Genomic DNA, 17,068 nt, shown 5'->3' on the forward strand with positions numbered 1-17,068 from the left:
GGTCTCGATATGTTGCCTAGGCTGGTATAAAACTCCTGGTTCAAGCAATCCTCCTGCCTCCGCCTCCTGAGTAGCTGGGACTACAGGCGTGAGCCTGTTATGTTAATATATGTTAATATACAAATGATGAAATACCAGGCAAAAATCACAACAGACCCTCTTGCTTTCTGCCCAGTGGGAATGGATATCTGAGAAGGAGAAGGTAGAGTGAGTGTATCACAGACCTCTGTGTACCCCACAAACTATGCCACCCCAGGAAACTCAGCCAAGTCCTGACAGAAGGTGTCTATAGAAAAGAAGTGACAAAGGGCTACTGCCTGCAGGGACTATCTTGCAGGCCTCATCCCCCCAGCCCCAACTTCATCGAGACTGGACATTAAGGAAAAGTTATTGAGTATCTGAATATTGGACTATAAAAAAATATTATTATTCTATGATTTCTTTACAATGTACATACCAGTATAGCATTCTTAAAAAAAAAAAAAAAGCAGTAACACCATCCTCTGCTTATTTAATGAACACAAGTTCACATTCAAGTGAGACAGAATAAAGGAAGAAGAGGATTGGAATATCAATATTTTGCAATTAATCAAGTTATGAGAATCAGCTCCTTTTCGCTGCCTGTGCAAAAAATCCGTTAGAACACCAGAACCCTAAACACAATGAAAGCTCATTTTTACCAAGTAGTTATATGTGCCTGACACCATGCTAAGGGCTTCCCCTTGCAATATCCATTTAATCCTCTGTAAGGGTGATTCTGTGAGTATCCCTAATTAAAGTTCAGGAAACCAGACTCAGTGAGGAACCCATTCCCAGTCACATGGCTAGAGAGGCAGTGATGAACTCTGAACAGAGTCTGTCTACAGAGCCTGTGTTCTTAACCCCTACATAACATTGCCTCTTCCAATACACCCAAGAGGAAAAATGGGTAACTCAGAGTCTCAAAGAGGTTTGGAGTCTGGAAAATAAGGTGCTATCTGGAGAGCGAATATGGGTCAGTGAGTAAAGTATTATTATCAATATTGCCACTTTACATTTGCAGAGCACTTTTCAAGGGGGATAATTCTACCACATGGAGGAAAGCTGACAGCATTCAGACATAAACTGGAATAACGAGACTGGAGGAAATCATTGCAAAAGAGCAAAGGCTGTAGCCCCAAGAGGGGACAGCAGAACCTTAAGCAGCCCTTCAGGAAGCTGCTGACTGAAGTCATGAATATCCTGCCCCATGAAAGTGAAAATACCTTTGCTTGTTTAGAAAAACAGATAAACAACAAGACGTATGCTACCCATTCTTTCCTTTCTCATTGCATGTCTGTTTGATAAGTTTCTCATATGAGGCTCAAACGTGAGGCTCCTTGTGCCACATCCAAACTATTGTGACGTAGTTTGGATGTTTGTCTCCTCCAAATATCATTTTGAAATATGATACTCAATGTTGGAAGTGGGGTCTGGTGAGAGGTGTTTGGGTCATACGGGTGGATCCCTCCTGAATGGTTTGGTGCTGTCCTCGAGATAGTGAGTGAGCTCTAGCTCTGAGTTCACGTAAGATCTGGCTGTTTAGAAAGAGTGTGGCACCTCTACCCCCCTCTCTCTTGTTCCCTCTCTTGCCATCTGATAGGCTGGCACCTCTTCGCCTTCCACCATGTTTGTAAGCTCCCTGAGGCCTCACCAGGAGCAGATACCGGCACCATGCTTCCTGTACAGCCTGCAGAACCATAAGCCAAGTAAGCCTCTTTGCTTTATAAATTACTCAGCCTTAGATATTTCTTTATAGCAACACAAGAACAGCCTAACACACATTCCTTGGGTGATTTCAGAGTTGAATGCAAGAGAAGGTACACAGAATTTACATATAACAGCTACAAGAAAATGGGCTCTGTCCTGATGCCTGAGACTCTGTAGGACATGGTTTCACATTCTTGCCTTGGATTGTACCTCCTGGTCCACCAAGGAAAAAGTGATGGTAATACCCGAAGAATACTGAGTGCCTTAGGAAAGCCTGGGTGTCTGTAAACCAGTTTGTCCGTTCAATAGTTCCAAACTCAAAGAGAAAAAGTTAAAACAAAACAAAACCTTTCTTCATGAGAGGAACTGAGCAAAGACAGGTTGCATGTGAATACACACCAGGCTAAAATAATTCTTGTGAATCAGACACAGTGAAATTTAGCCAGGTGCAGTGGCTCATGCCTGTAATCCCAGCAGGTGGATCACTTGAGCCCAGGAGTTCAAGACAACCTTGGACAACATAGTGAGACCTCATCTCTACAAAAAAATATAAAAATAAAAATAAAAAAATAAAAATAAAACATTATTAATAAAGAAATTAATTCACTCATTTTTCCATCTCTCCTGCCCTGGCATGTCCATGGGTTTGTTTAATCTTGGCAAATTTTAAACAGAATACTCCTGGATTAAGGGGAATTAAGCTGCCAAAGGAAATATTTAATCAAAACTTTATAAAATTTTCTAATTGGTACAGAAAGTATCCAAAACCCAAAACCAGCATTTGTTCTATCAATTCACATAGCCAAGAATGTCTTAGGTTCCTTACAGATTCATGTTCACCATGGTTTTCTGTGAGTTTGCTTATGTTGAATGTGAGGAATACATCGAAGTATTAAAAAGACAGAGTAAAGTTCATCACCTTTAAATTAACCTAAAAACTCTATTAGTGATGTATAAGGAATATATTTTGTATATTTATTTCAAACGTCTTAAAAATAAACTATCAATCAGAAGTTATGAGCAAATCAAAGGGAACCAAATTATTAGGCTAAATCGTAGTAAACATAGGCTTTCTTTGAAAATCCAATTTTCATTTATAAAATGCTAATCTATTCTAAAGAGCAAAAAGTATTTTCAAACACAACAACACTCCCACCCTCTTTTGATTCCAGTGACTGAAAATCCCCCACTTCAATCAGAATTGTATAAGTTGATCTAAATCATGCAGCCCAGGGTGGTGCCCCCTGGGGAGCACAGAAGCTCTTCTCTGCCTTCTGACCTGAGAGTGCAGGCAGCCAAAAGGCTGTGAATAAAACATGCTCTGCTCTTCCAGTGTGCTTTTTCTGTTTCTCACATTTTAAAACGTCCCATTACTGCAATGATTTTGCAAATGTGATTTCCATTATTACTCCATAATGCATCCAATATTATTGTTATTATAAAGCACTAAACATTGCTGAATAGGATATGCCACTTTTAAGATTCTAATATCAGCTTTCAACAATTATGCCACTAAAAATCATACAAATTATTAGATGGGAATAATCAAGTGCCGATCCTAATACAGTTAGGATAAATCAGGTTTGTGGAGAAAAACAACTTAAGGTTAACTCCCAGAAAACTCTGGAATAAGCGAAGACATTCTTGGGTAGAAAGGTCTCAAAGAAAGAAGGTGAAACAACTTAATTGGTATGATTTCCAGTGTATTAAAGGGGTCCTCCTATCAAAAATTATCTCCTTTTCCTTGTACCTGAAATATCCAATCAATTGACTTTCACAAACCTTTTGAAGAAATGAGAATTTTCATTTTTAACTGGATTAAGACCTGATGCCATCTGGCAGCTTCCTCATCATAGGCACAAGTTTATCCCTGTGATCATCCACCCAGAACTGCAGAGATTCGAGGAAAGGGGAGGAAGAGGCATGGGTGCTTGTATCCATTTCCAAGGGCTGCCGTAACAAAAGACCATGGATTGGGAGGTTTAAATAACAGAAGTGTGTTGTTTCACAGTTGTGAAGACTAGAATTCCAAGATCAAGTGTCCCTCTGAGAGCCATGAGAGATAATGTGTCCTGTGCTGCTTGCCTGGCTTCCCGTGGCTTGCTAGCAATCTTCAGCATTCCTTGGCTCCTGCATCACCTGATCTCTGCCTTCATCTTCACATGGTGTTCTCTCTGCGTGTCCAAATTTCCTCTTTTTATAAGGACATCAGTCAGATTGGAATAGGGACCACCTTCCTCCAGTATGACCTCATTCTAACGAATTACATCTAGAACCACACTATTTCCAAATAAGGTCACATTCTGAGGTATGAAGGTTTAGAATTTCAACATATTAATTTGGGGGAGACACAATTCAACCCATAACAGTGTTCGGGGTAGCTTTTGCAATAGGGCTTTTGCAATGTGTTTAGGAGCCAATTCCCAGGGCCAATAGTTAGGAAAAGCGCCCTACTCCAGAGATCCAAGGGCCAGCAACCATCTTAGACAATTACGGTTATCACTCTGACTAATGGATAAGTCCTTACATCAGCCAACACTGACTGCTCTGACCTTGCCAAGTGCCAAACCCAAGGCAGGTCAACAAGTTTCCAAAGCCAGTTGAAACCACCATTGTGAAACCCCTCTACTTCATGCCTTGGTTCCTTCTCAGCCACATGATCAGGCCCAGTAAGGGGCACTTTGTCTTTGGCCCTCTCCCATTCCCTATATGGGAACTCATTCAGACTACTCAATATCCTCACATCTACAGTTTCTAATCTGAGCCTTTTCCCCTTTAAGAGGGCTCTCAAGCAAAACACGTAGATTCTACGACATGCCTGCTGGCCTGCAGAGGGCAAAAATGCAACACCTTTTAAGTAAAGCCTAGCTCTGGGAGTCACAAACGTCACTTCCACTGCATTCCATTGGTCAAGCAAATTGCAAGTCTAGCGCGCATTCAAGGGGAGGTGAAATAGACTCCAGCCCTTGAGAGGAGGAGTGGCATACACAGAAAGGGGAAGAGAAGTTATTCATGGCTAAATTTGCAAACAATTGACCCTAGTAATTAAAAGCAATATTACTTTATCTAAATCCATAAATCAACTACAGTAGTACAGTGGACCGGAACTTTTACTGGACACAAATAATACTCCAGAAAAAATGAATAATAAAGCCTTTATTCATCAGAATGTTTTTAAAGATGGAATATTAATAAAACATGGCATCTGTTATTAGATTTGGTTTTACTTGACAGTTGACATAGAACCTGGGATATTCAATGGATTAAGATGACTAATAAAGAAAATAATAAGTAGGACAAGTAAAGTAAATATTTGTAAGTCTTAGTTAGATATTGTATTAGTCTGCTAGGTCTGTGTCTTAGTGTGTTTGCACCACCATAACAAAATACATTAGACTAAGTAATTTATAAAGAATAAAAATGTATATCATACAGTTCTGAAGGCTGGGAAGTCCAAGTTCAAGGTTGGCAGGTTTGGTGACTGGTGAGAACCTGTTCTTCAGAGATAGCATCACCTAAGTATCCTCACATGGCAGAAAGGATGGAAGGGGAGTAAACGGGCAAACTCCTTCCATCAAGCCCTTTTATAAGGGCACCTAATCCCATTCATGCGGGTAGAGCCCTCCTGACTCAAACACATCCTAAAGGCCACACCCCTTAATACTGCTTCATTGGGCCAGGTGCAGTAGCTCACGCCTGTAATCCCTGCACTTTGGGAGGCCAAGGCAGGTGGATCACTTGAGGCCAGGATTTCGAGACCAGCCTAGCCAACATGGCGAAATCCCGTCTCTACTGAAAATACAAAAATTAGCCGGGTGAGGTGGTACACTCCTGTAATCCCAGCTACTCAGGAGGCTGAGCCAGAAGAATTGCTTGGACCTGGGGGGCAGAGGTTGCAGTGAGCTGAGATGGCGCCATGATACTCCAGCCTGGGAGATAGAGCAAAACTCTTCCTTAAAAAACAAAACAAAAAAAACCTGCTGCATTGGGATTCAGTTTCAACATGAATTTTGGAGGAGACAAAAACATTTAAACCAAAGCAGATCGGGTGGTTTAAACAACAAATTTATTTTCTCCACCTTTGGAGGCTAGAAACCCAAGATCAACGTGTCAGCAGGTTTGGTTTCTCCTAAGTCCTCCCGACTTGGCTTGCAGATGGCTGCCTTGTCCCTGTGGCCTTTCTGCATGCATTCCTGGTGTCTCCACTTTTTCTTACAAGGACACTAGTCCCGTTGGATTAGGGTCCCACCCTTATGACCTCATTTAACCTTAATCACCTCCTTAAAGGCCCTATCTCTAAATACAGTCACACTGGGAGTTAGGGCTTCAATCTACGAATTTCTTCAACCCATAACAAATCTAAAACAGGTATTTTTGCTATACTCTATTTAGAGGCAACCATCATCTCCATAAGCATTTTTACAATACATCCTTTTACTATTATGGCAGCCTGTAGTGTCTCCTCTATAGTTAATGGCTAACTCTGGTTTTAGCTAGTAAAAGTGTGAGCCATCAAATTAATTGGAGGTGAGTCACAGAGACTGTAGTAGGTATTATTTTCCAAAGATGTAACACCATTATCTCCCATCTAACATGATTTTCTGCATGTGGCCTTGACACCCCCACCACTGAGACATGGGATCAACCTATGTGGTCACACAGGGCCCCAAGCCTAGAAAGGCTTCATGCTTGATTTAACACTCTGCTGTCACTGTCTTAAAATTCTTCACTAGTTTTGAACAAGAGACCCCTCATTTTTATTTTGCACTAGGCCCCACAAATTATGTAGCCCATCCTCCAGAATTGTGATGAGCTGTGAATGACTGATTGACTAACACAGTCTGGTAGAAGTGATTCTAAGTGGCGTTCAAGCCTAGGCCGTAAAGGGTGATGCAGCTTCTACCTTGCTCAAGAGTATATTCATTCCTGAAAACTTTGGCCATCAGGAAAGGTGTCTGACTGCCCCGAGGCTCTACTGCTATGAGAAAATCCAAACTAGCCTTTGCAGAGAGACCAATAAAGAGGTCTTGAGTCAATAGGAATAGAGAGAGAGAGATGTCTGGCCAACCCCAGCTGCTGCAAGCCTTCAACTGGCTTCAACTGCATGAGAGACCCTGAGCCAGAAGCACCCAGCAAAGACCTTCCCAAAACTCTGCCCCACATAAACTACAAGAGAGCATCAAAGGATCAATTGTTGGGTTAAAAAGCTAAGCTTGGGGGCTAATTCATTATGCAGCAATAGATAACTAGAACAGAGACTAAGTGCTATTCATGAAAATCTTTTTTTAAAAAGGTAAAAGTTACTTATATTGTGTCAAGTACTATATATTCTAAAGCTGTGAGTTCTAGAAATTAATATGCATTTAACCAAAAAATATTTTCTTATAAAAGCAATACATGGTCATTATTTAAAAATTAAAATCATAGATAAACAAAAAAAGAAGCAAAATACCTATAATCCAGAATTTTAAAACAGTTTACTTCTGAACTCCCAAACATTTTTCTTTGCTGTAAACACACACATACACATGCACACACAAACACACAAGGCAAATTCTAACACATGAGCATAACTGAAACACACATTTTCTACAAAATTGAAATTATCTATGTTTTCAAATCTGCTTTTTAACATAACAGACTATGAATATATTTCCAGGTCAATAAATTTTCCTCTAAAATTTTCTCTCAAACAGAGTCCCTCAGAGCTTTCAGAATCTGAAGGAGGTGACTGCAGGTCCCCAGGAGGGGTGAGGAAGATGGCAAGTGGGTGAAGGTCCAGACCTCAACTCAAGAGCAGCTCCCCTTTGATCTCCTTGACATATTTGGAATCCCTCACAAATTTGCATTTGGGAAAAGAGCTCTCCTGCTTAAAAAAAATATGAAAGCCTCTATCAGTAACTTATTCTTAACAGCTTTTGTAATGATTTAATTTATTTAATCAGTCCTCCTTCTGGTGGCCATATAGATATTTTCCCAAATGGATGATGTTACAAACTGATGTTATCAACAAACTGGGCAACTAAGTTTGTGTGTGTGTTCTGTCATTTTGTAAAACAGAATTCTGAAAAGAAGTGTTGTAAATGAGTTCATATTTTAAGAATTGTTATTTATTTGGCCACATCATCTAGTTATTTATGAATATTTTTTAAAATTGAATTATCAACCAGGCATGGTTCATGCCTATAATCCCAGCACTTTGGGAGGCTGAGGCAGGTGGATCATTTGAGGCCAGGAGTTCAAGACCAGCCTGGGCAACATGGCAAAATGATGTCTCTACTAAAAATACAAAAATTATCCGGGCATGGTGGCATGCACCTGCAATCCCAGCTACTTGGGAGGCTGAGACAGGAAAATCACTTGAACCCAGAAGGCAGAGGCTGCAGTGAGCCGAGATCATGCCACTGCACCCCAGCCTGGGTAGCAGAGCAAGACTATCTCAAAAGAAATAAAATAAATACGTAAAAATAAATAAATAAATAATTGAATTATCATCAATTCCCTACCACCCCAACAAATCAACATTCATTCTCCATATTCATTACAGTTTGGGTCAATATTCAATCACAATTTTAAAATAATTACATCAATACAACTTCTTGCTTTTTAGTCTACTGGTGAAAAGTTGTTATTTAATGATAAAATATATCTAGGCTTTTATATATCGAGTTTACTTAAAGGAAGACATATCTGTACCTGCAAAACTAGAAGCTAAATGCATTAGAAAGAGGGTCTTGTTGTTGTAGAAAAATAGAATAAATTAATCTATTGTGAATGTGAACAAGAAGAGTAAAAGTCTTTTTGAGAGCCTTAGACTTTAAACACCCTAAATCAGTTTCAACTATCACTGTCAACTGGCAGAAATGTAACGGTACAAGATTTCTGCTATCACTAGGGAAGAAAGAGATGAGGTTTGCCCTACAGATTATGAGAAATATGAAGGGTCACTCTAAGCTAATGTAGGACCAATTCTGAACTAATAATAAAATAAAATAATTTATGTAGTAATTAGCTCACAAAAATGACTTCTGCAGGGAACAACACTCTACAAATGAATTAAAAAGGAAATGAGGAAAACATTTACAAGCAAAGGCTCTTTTTTTCTGGCCAGATATGGAGCTTGATGAAATAATCCAACCTGAGACTGCTGAGCAAGAATCTCCTGAGCCGGGTGAGGTGATAGAATACACAGCCTAGAAACCCAAGTCAGGGACAGATGATGGGTGAGCTGGTGACCAGCCAAGATGTCAGAAGTCAGCAGGGTGATTCCTATGCAACAGCAAAGAACTAAGCAGGAACCAAGCAGCACAAACGTAGGCAGGACTGAGGCGGTGGCAAGGGACTTGACCGAGGGCAGAGTCAGGCAGAAGGGCAATGGCAGAACCACGGACAGCTCCCGGCAGCTGCTTTTCTGTCTTCATTTCTACCCTACTTCCCTGGGCAGCTGAAAACAAATCTTTGATCTTAAGATCAGAACTCAATGCCTTAAAGTTACATTACCTGGTTAATTTATTTGCAAGTGTTCCAAAGTATTTTTGGAAGGAGATGGGACATAAAACTCAGACATCTATAAATGATTCCTAAATGAATAGATGTATAAACAAATAACCCAAGTAAACATCCAAATAAAATCTTCAGGAAGACATGTTCTTGGGGTTCAGTAGGAGAATCTTTGCCCTTAGATGGTGGGACTGGGTCAACCTCAGAGCATGCTGGAGCCAGTAATGTGACTTAGGCAGGGAAAGAAAGAAAAAAAAAACAGCCCCAATGCAAAAAGCAAGCACTAATTTAGAGGGACACAAAACAAACACATTTGGTATTTAGTTTTTGCTTATGTTTTAAGCATATACTAAAATATAAGTGAGAAGAAACTAGGGATAAAAATAATGAAAGAATCAGCAGTGAGTGGGGTCAAGTGTTAGAAGCCAGAAATGAGAGGGGGTGAGAAAACATTAAGAAGTCTCGGGATGTGTGTGCACACACATGTGCATACACACACACACAACACACACACATGACTGAGGAATGCAGCTTTGAAAAAATATATACAGGAAATTATTTTTACCACTGAGCCTAGCTTCACCTCAGACTTTAGTATCACCTCTAATTAATCAATCTCCAAGTCTCAACTTTCCCTCCCTGGTCATATAAGATATGAGTCCCAGTGCTGCAGTTAACCCCAGCACGACTCATGCTAGACCTGTCAGAGTCAACTTGATGTCCTCCATTTCTGAACCCCATGCAGAGTTCTAGCAAAGTAGGTAGCATGGTCACTCTTGTGTTGATCTTTTGATTTCCTTACCTGGGCTGTAAGTTCCTTTAGGGCAGGAATCTAACTCCTTGTTGGGTATCAAGTTCCTATCAGAGGTCCTGGCTCACAGCAGGTACGATATCCTATCAGATAACGAGTCCCACCTATTCTGCCTCCATAACACCCTCCCCCTGGCCTTCCATCCTCCACCTCTGTGATCACCTTGCTTCAGACCTCACTGATGGAAAGAGAGGAGACAAGAGAGGTCAAGGGTTGGGAGTTAGGAATAACAGCAGTTATCAATTCCATTCTCCCACAGGGCACACATGTTGTGTTCGGGTCTTGATTTTCAACTCTTTATGCACATGACACTTAGCCAAATGTAATTCTTTGTCATTCCTCAAAATGCCACTAAAACCTTTCTGCCCATTTCTCTATTCACGTCACTTCTTTTTTGTGTGCCCATTTCTCTATTCATGTCACTTCCTTCTTGTGGAACACCAGGAATTTCTGCTGGTCATCTCCCCCTCTGAGAGCATACAGGGCACCACAACTGCCCTTCAAGTACAGGCTGCACTGCATCAAGAAATTTGCATTGTTGGATTTTTCTAAAACGCTTATCACCATGATCTAAAGCAGGGGCAATAATCTGAGAAAAGATGACTTAACATAAATTCTGACAGGACTTGGAAATAGATACAAATTGGTTTTATCTTATGGAATATTTCATTAGCATTAAACTACAAGGCTCCCATCTCAAATATGTTTTCTAGTTAAATGAGATCAACACTGAAATAAGGAAATGGATAATATCAATATTTAATTCTCCAAATGGCATTCAGTTTTTTATTTTGTTGTGGGTGTGTACAAGGAAGTGAACTGTTCCTAAACTGGAGTGTTTAGGAAAGCCACTGAGCTGCTCTCCTGTACAGTAGAAGCTTACCACATGTGGCCATTTTAATTTTAATTAATTCAGTAAAATTAAATCAAATTAAAATTAGTTTCTCTGCCACATTTCAAGTGCTCAATAGCCATATATGGCTAGTGGCTACCATACTGGATGGTGCAGCCACAGGACATCTACATTACCACACAAAGTTCTACTGGACTGTGCCACTCAGAGGATCACACACAGCAGCATCACCGAGATGGCTCGTAAAAACACAGTTTCTCACTCAGTAGATCTGAAGTGGAGCCTAAGTACTTGTGTTTCTACTAAGAGCCCAGCTGCCGATGATGCTGCTGGTACAACGACCACAATTTGTGAATCACTAGCCTTGGCTGATAACACCAGGTGAGCTTTTCATGGTGTATGCGCACAGCACTCAGCCTCAGCCCATGATCAGATGCAGAAAATATCCACATGCTGGTAATCTTTGGCCTTGGAAGGTATAAGATAGTTTTCTAACCAGCTGCTTTCTTAATTATGATATAACGAGGTTGGAATATCCTAAACACATGCCAAGGTTTCAGCGAGGCTTATAGTCTCTGGAACTGTGTGCAAAAATGTATGTCTGTGCACATAAGCACTTTTCTAAGAACAGTGTGGTGGCTGGGGCCTTGACTCTCAGGCAGGTTGTTTAGACCCTCAGTGATTCAGAGTAAAACAATAGGACCCATATCATCCATATCATTGGGCTGTGTTGAGGCTAAACAAGAAATGCACCATGCACAGAACCTAACACAGAGTAAGAGTGCCATCAGTGTTAGCTGTTGTTATTTTCACTCATTCTCCATAATCCAAAAAATATTAAGATGGTCTGATTTAAGTTACTATCAAAATGTGCCTTCTGTGAATAACAGCAGCTATATTTTGGGAGGTGTCTCAGAGGCAAAATTAAAATTTGGTACAAGAAATATACAGAAGTATCTCAAACATGATAGCCAAAAGCCATCTATATAAGTACATTAGCAGATGAAATTGAAAACAGTTTCTTCAACTGCATTTACATCTGACAAGAGGCAAAAGAGGTATATATTCCTTATGCCTTATACTGGACCATATGCCTGATAATTATTTATTTTTGAATACCTAGCCTCTATCACACTATAGGCACTTGGCAGGTGCTCAAAAATATTTGGTAGATGGATGGCTGGGTGGGTGGATGAATGGATGTATGGACAAACAGACCAGATGGAGAGGTAGATAGGTGGATGGGTGGATAGGTGGATGGTTAAATGGACCTCACAGGTTCTGGGTTATGGAAGATTAGAGCCAGTAGGGACTTTGTGAAAATCTGATCCAACTCCTTATTTAACACATAAAACCAAATAATATACTCAAGATCACAAAGTAATTAATTAGTGATAGGGATTCCACATCCCAAACATCATTCCTCTGCTCTGAGTCTTAGATGCATTTACACACACACACACACACACACACACACACACAACAAAACAAAACAAAAGAAAACAAAACAAAACACAGCTTTGAGGCAAGTCTGCAACTCTAAGTCTTCATTCTCCTTGGAAGTTAAGGGCTAGCTAGGTAAACTTAAAGACAGCCACAATATTTTAGAAAGAATCACAGTCCCTCTTTTCCCCCAATATCTTTTGAAAGTTAATATCCCTTGATAGGAAAAGCTCCAGTCTACAGCTCCCAGAGTGAGCGATGCAGATGATGAATGATTTCTGCATTTCCAACTGAGCTACCGGGTTCATCTCACTGGGGACTGTCAGACAGTGGGTGCAGGACAGTGGGTGCAGCATACCAAGTGTGAGCCAAAGCAGGGTGAGGCATCACCTCACCCGGGAAGCACAAGGGGTCAGGGAATTCCCTTTCCTAGCCAAGGAAAAGGGTGACAGACGGCACCTGGAAAATCAGGTCACTCCCACCCTAACACTGAGCTTTTCTGACAGTCTTAGCAAACGGCACACCAGGAGATTATATCCCACGCCTGGCTCAGAGGGTCCTACACCCATGGAGCCTTGCTCATTGCTTGCACAGCAGTCTGAGATCAAACTGCAAGGCAGTGGTGAGGCTGGGGGAGGGGCGCCTGCCATTGCCGAAGCTTGAGTAGGTAAACAAAGCGGCCAGGAAGCTTGAACTGGGTGGAGCCCACCACAGCTGAAGGAGGCCTGCCTGCCTCTGTGGACTCCACCTCTGGGGGCAGGGCATAGCCAAACAAAAGGCAGCAGAAACCTCTGCAGACTTAAATGTCTCTGTCTGACAGCTTTGAAGACAGTAGTGGTTTTCCTAGCATGCAGCTTGAGATCTGAGAACAGACAGACTGCCTCCTCAAGTGGGTCCCTGAACCCCAAGTAGCCTAACTGGGAGGCATCCCCCAGTAGGGGCAGACTGACACCTCACACGGCTGGGTACTCCTCTGAGACAAAACTTCCAGAGGAAGATCAGGCAGCAACATTGGCTGTTCACCAATAATCACTGTTCGGCAGCCTCCACTGCTGATACCCAGGCAAACAGGGTCTGGAGTAGACCTCTGGCAAACTGCAACAGACCTGCAGCTGAGGGTCCTGACTGTTAGAAGGAAAACTAACAAACAGAAAGGACATCCACACCAAAACCCCATCTGTACGTCACCATCATCAAAGACCAAAGGTAGATAAAACCACAAAGATGGGGAAAAAACAGAGCAGAAAAACTGAAAATTCTAAAAGTCAGAATGCCTCTCCTCCTCCAAAGGAACGCAGCTCCTCACCAGCAATGGAACAAAGCTGGACGGAGAATGACTTTGACGAGCTGAGAGAAGAAGGCTTCAGACAATCAAACTTCTCCGAACTAAAGGAGGAAGTTCGAACCCACGGCAAAGAAGATAAAAGCTTTGAAAAAAGATTAGACGAATGGCTAACTAGAATAACCAATGCAGAGAAGTCCTTAAAGGACCTGATGGAGCTGAAAACCATGGCACGAGAACTACGTGATGAATGCACAAGCTTTATTAGCTGATTCGATCAACTGGAAGAAAGGTTATCAGTGATGGAAGATGAAATGAATGAAATGAAGCGAGAAGAGAAGTTTAGAGAAAAAAGAATAAACAGAAACAAACAAAGCCTCCAAGAAATATGGGACTGTGTGAAAAGATCAAATCTATGTCTGATTGGTGTACCTGAAAGTGACGGGGAGAATGCAACCAAGTTGGAAAACACTCTGCAGGATATTATCCAGGAGAACTTCCCCAACCAAGTAAGGCAGGCCAACATTCAAATTCAGGAAATACAGAGAACGCCACAAAGAAACTCCTCGAGAAGAGCAACTCCAAGACACATAATCGTCAGATTCACCAAAGTTGAAATGAAGGAAAAAATGTTAAGGCTAGCCAGAGAGAAAGATTGGATTACCCATAAAAGGGAAGCCCATCAGACTAACAGGTGATCTCTCGGCAGAAACTCTACAAGCCAGAAAAGAGTGGGGGCCAATATTCAACATTCTTAAAGAAAATAATTTTCAACCCAGAATTTCATATCCAGCCAAACTAAGCTTCATAAGTGAAGGAGAAATAAAATACTTTACAGACAAGCAAATGCTGAGAGATTTTGTCACCACCAGGCCTGCCCTACAAGAGCTCCTGAAGGAAGCACTAAACATGGAAAGGAACAACCAGTACCAGCCACTGCAAAAACATGCCAAATTGTAAAGACCATCAAGGCTAGGAAGAAACTGCATCAACTAATGAGCAAAATAACCAGCTAACATCATAATGACAGGATCAAATTCACACATAACAATATTAACCTTAAATGTAAATGGACTAAACGCTCCAATTAAAAGACACAGACTTGGCAAATTGGATAAAGAGTCAAGACCCATCAGTGTGCTGTATTCAGGAAACCCATCTCTCGTGCAGAGACACATATAGGCTCAAAATAAAGGGATGGAGGAAGATCCACCAAGCAAATGGAAAACAAAAAAAGCAGGGTTGCAATCCTAGTCTCTGATAAAACAGACTTTAAACCAGCAAAGATCAAAAGAGACAAAGAAGGCCATTACATAATAGCAAAGGTATCAATTCAACAGAAGAGCTGACTATCATAAATATATATGCACCCAATACAGGAGCAGCCAGATTCATAAAGCAAGTCCTTAGAGACCTAGAAAGACACTTAGACTCCCACACAATAATAATGGGAGACTTTAACACCCCACTGTCAACATTAGACAGATGAATGAGACAGAAAGTTAACAAGGATATCCAGGAATTGAACTCAGCTCTGTGCCAAGTGGACCTAATAGACATCTACAGAACTCTCCACCCCAAATCAACAATATATACATTCTTCTCAGCACCACACCACACTTATTCCAAAACTGACCACATAGTTGGAAGTAAAGCACTCCTCAGCAAATGTAAAAGAACAGAAATTATAACAAAGTGTATCTCAGATCACAGTGCAATCAAACTAGAACTCAAGATTAAGAAACTCACTCAAAACCGCTCAACTACATGGAAACTCAACAACCTGCTCCTGAATGACTACTGGGTACATAACAAAATGAAGGCGGAAATAAAGATGTTCTTTGAAACCAACGAGAACAAAGACACAACGTACCGGAATCTCTGGGACACATTTAAAGCAGTGTGTAGAGGGAAATTTATAGCACTAAATGCCCACAAGAGAAAGCAGGAAAGATCTAAAATTGACACCCTAACGTCACAATTAAAAGAACTAGAGAAGCAAGAGCAACCACATTCAAAAGCTAGCAGAAGGCAAGAAATAACTAAGATCAGAGCAGAACTGAAGGAGATAGAGATACAAAAAACCCTTCAAAAAATCAATGAATCCAGGAGCTGGTTTTTTGAAAAGATCAACAGAATTGATAGACTGCTAGCAAGATTAATAAAAAAGAAAAGAGAGAAGAATCAAATAGACACAATAATAATTGATAAAGGGGATATCACCACCGATCCCACAGAAATACAAACTACCATCAGAGAATACTATAAACACCTCTACACAAATAAACTTGAAAATCTAGAAGAAATGGATAAATTCCTCGACACATACACCATCCCAAGACTAAACCAAGAAGAAATTGAATCACTGAATAGACCAATAACAGGCTCTGAAATTGAGACAATAATTAATAGCTTACCAACCAAAAAAAAGTCCAGGACCAGATGGATTCACAGCTGAATTCTACCAGAGGTACAAGGTGGAGCTATTACCATTCCTTCTGAAACTATTCCAATCAACAGAAAAAGAGGGAATCCTCCCTAACTCATTTTATGAGGCCAGCATCATCCTGATACCAAAGCCTGGCAGAGACACAACAAAAAAAAGAGAATTTTAGACCAATATCCTTGATGAACATCAATGCAAAAATCCTCAATAAAATACTGACAAACCGAATCCAGCAGTGTATCAAAAAGCTTATCCACCATGATCAAGTGGGCTTCATCCCTGGGATGCAAGGCTGGTTCAACATACACAAATCAATAAACGTAATCCAGCATGTAAACAGAACCAACGACAAAAACCACATGATTATCTCAATAGATGCAGAAAAGGCCTTTGACAAAATTCAACAGCCCTTCATGCTAAAAACTCTCCATAAATTAGGTATTGATGGGACATATCTCAAAATAATCAGAGCTATTAATGACAAACCCACAGCCAATATCATACTGAATGTGCAAAAACTGGATGTGTTCCCTTTGAAAACTGGCACAAGACAAGGATGCCCTCTCTCACCACTCCTATTCAACATAGTGTTGGAAGTTCTGGCCAGGGCAATCAGGCAGGAGAAGGAAATAAAGGGTATTCAATTAGGAAAAGGGGAAGTCAAATTGTCCCTGTTTGCAGATGACATGATTGTATATCTAGAAAACCCCATCGTCTCAACCCAAAATCTCCTTAAGCTGATAAGCAACTTCAGCAAAGTCTCAGGATACAAAATCAATGTGCAAAAATCACAAGCATTCTTATACACCAATAACAGACAAACAGAGAGCCAAATCATGACTGAACTCCCATTCACAATTGCTTCAAAGAGAAAAAAATACCTAGGAATCCAACTTACAAAGGATGCGAAGGACTTCTTCAAGGAGAACTACAAGCCACTGCTCAAAGAAATAAAAGAGGATACAAACAAATGGAAGAACATTTCATGCTCATGGGTAGGAATAA

General features: G+C 40.7%; 1 protein-coding gene across 6 annotated transcripts in view; it reads right to left on the bottom strand.

Moving 5' to 3' along the window:
- The window catches only part of METTL24 (methyltransferase like 24), a 172,736-nt gene that overhangs the window by 61,102 nt on the left and 94,566 nt on the right, over positions 1–17,068 (bottom strand). The gene's annotated exons all lie outside the window — the stretch shown is intronic.

The sequence above is a fragment of the Pan troglodytes genome, chromosome 5 (genome assembly GCF_028858775.2).
Source record: "Pan troglodytes isolate AG18354 chromosome 5, NHGRI_mPanTro3-v2.0_pri, whole genome shotgun sequence".
In the NCBI taxonomy this organism is placed as follows: domain Eukaryota; kingdom Metazoa; phylum Chordata; class Mammalia; order Primates; family Hominidae; genus Pan; species Pan troglodytes.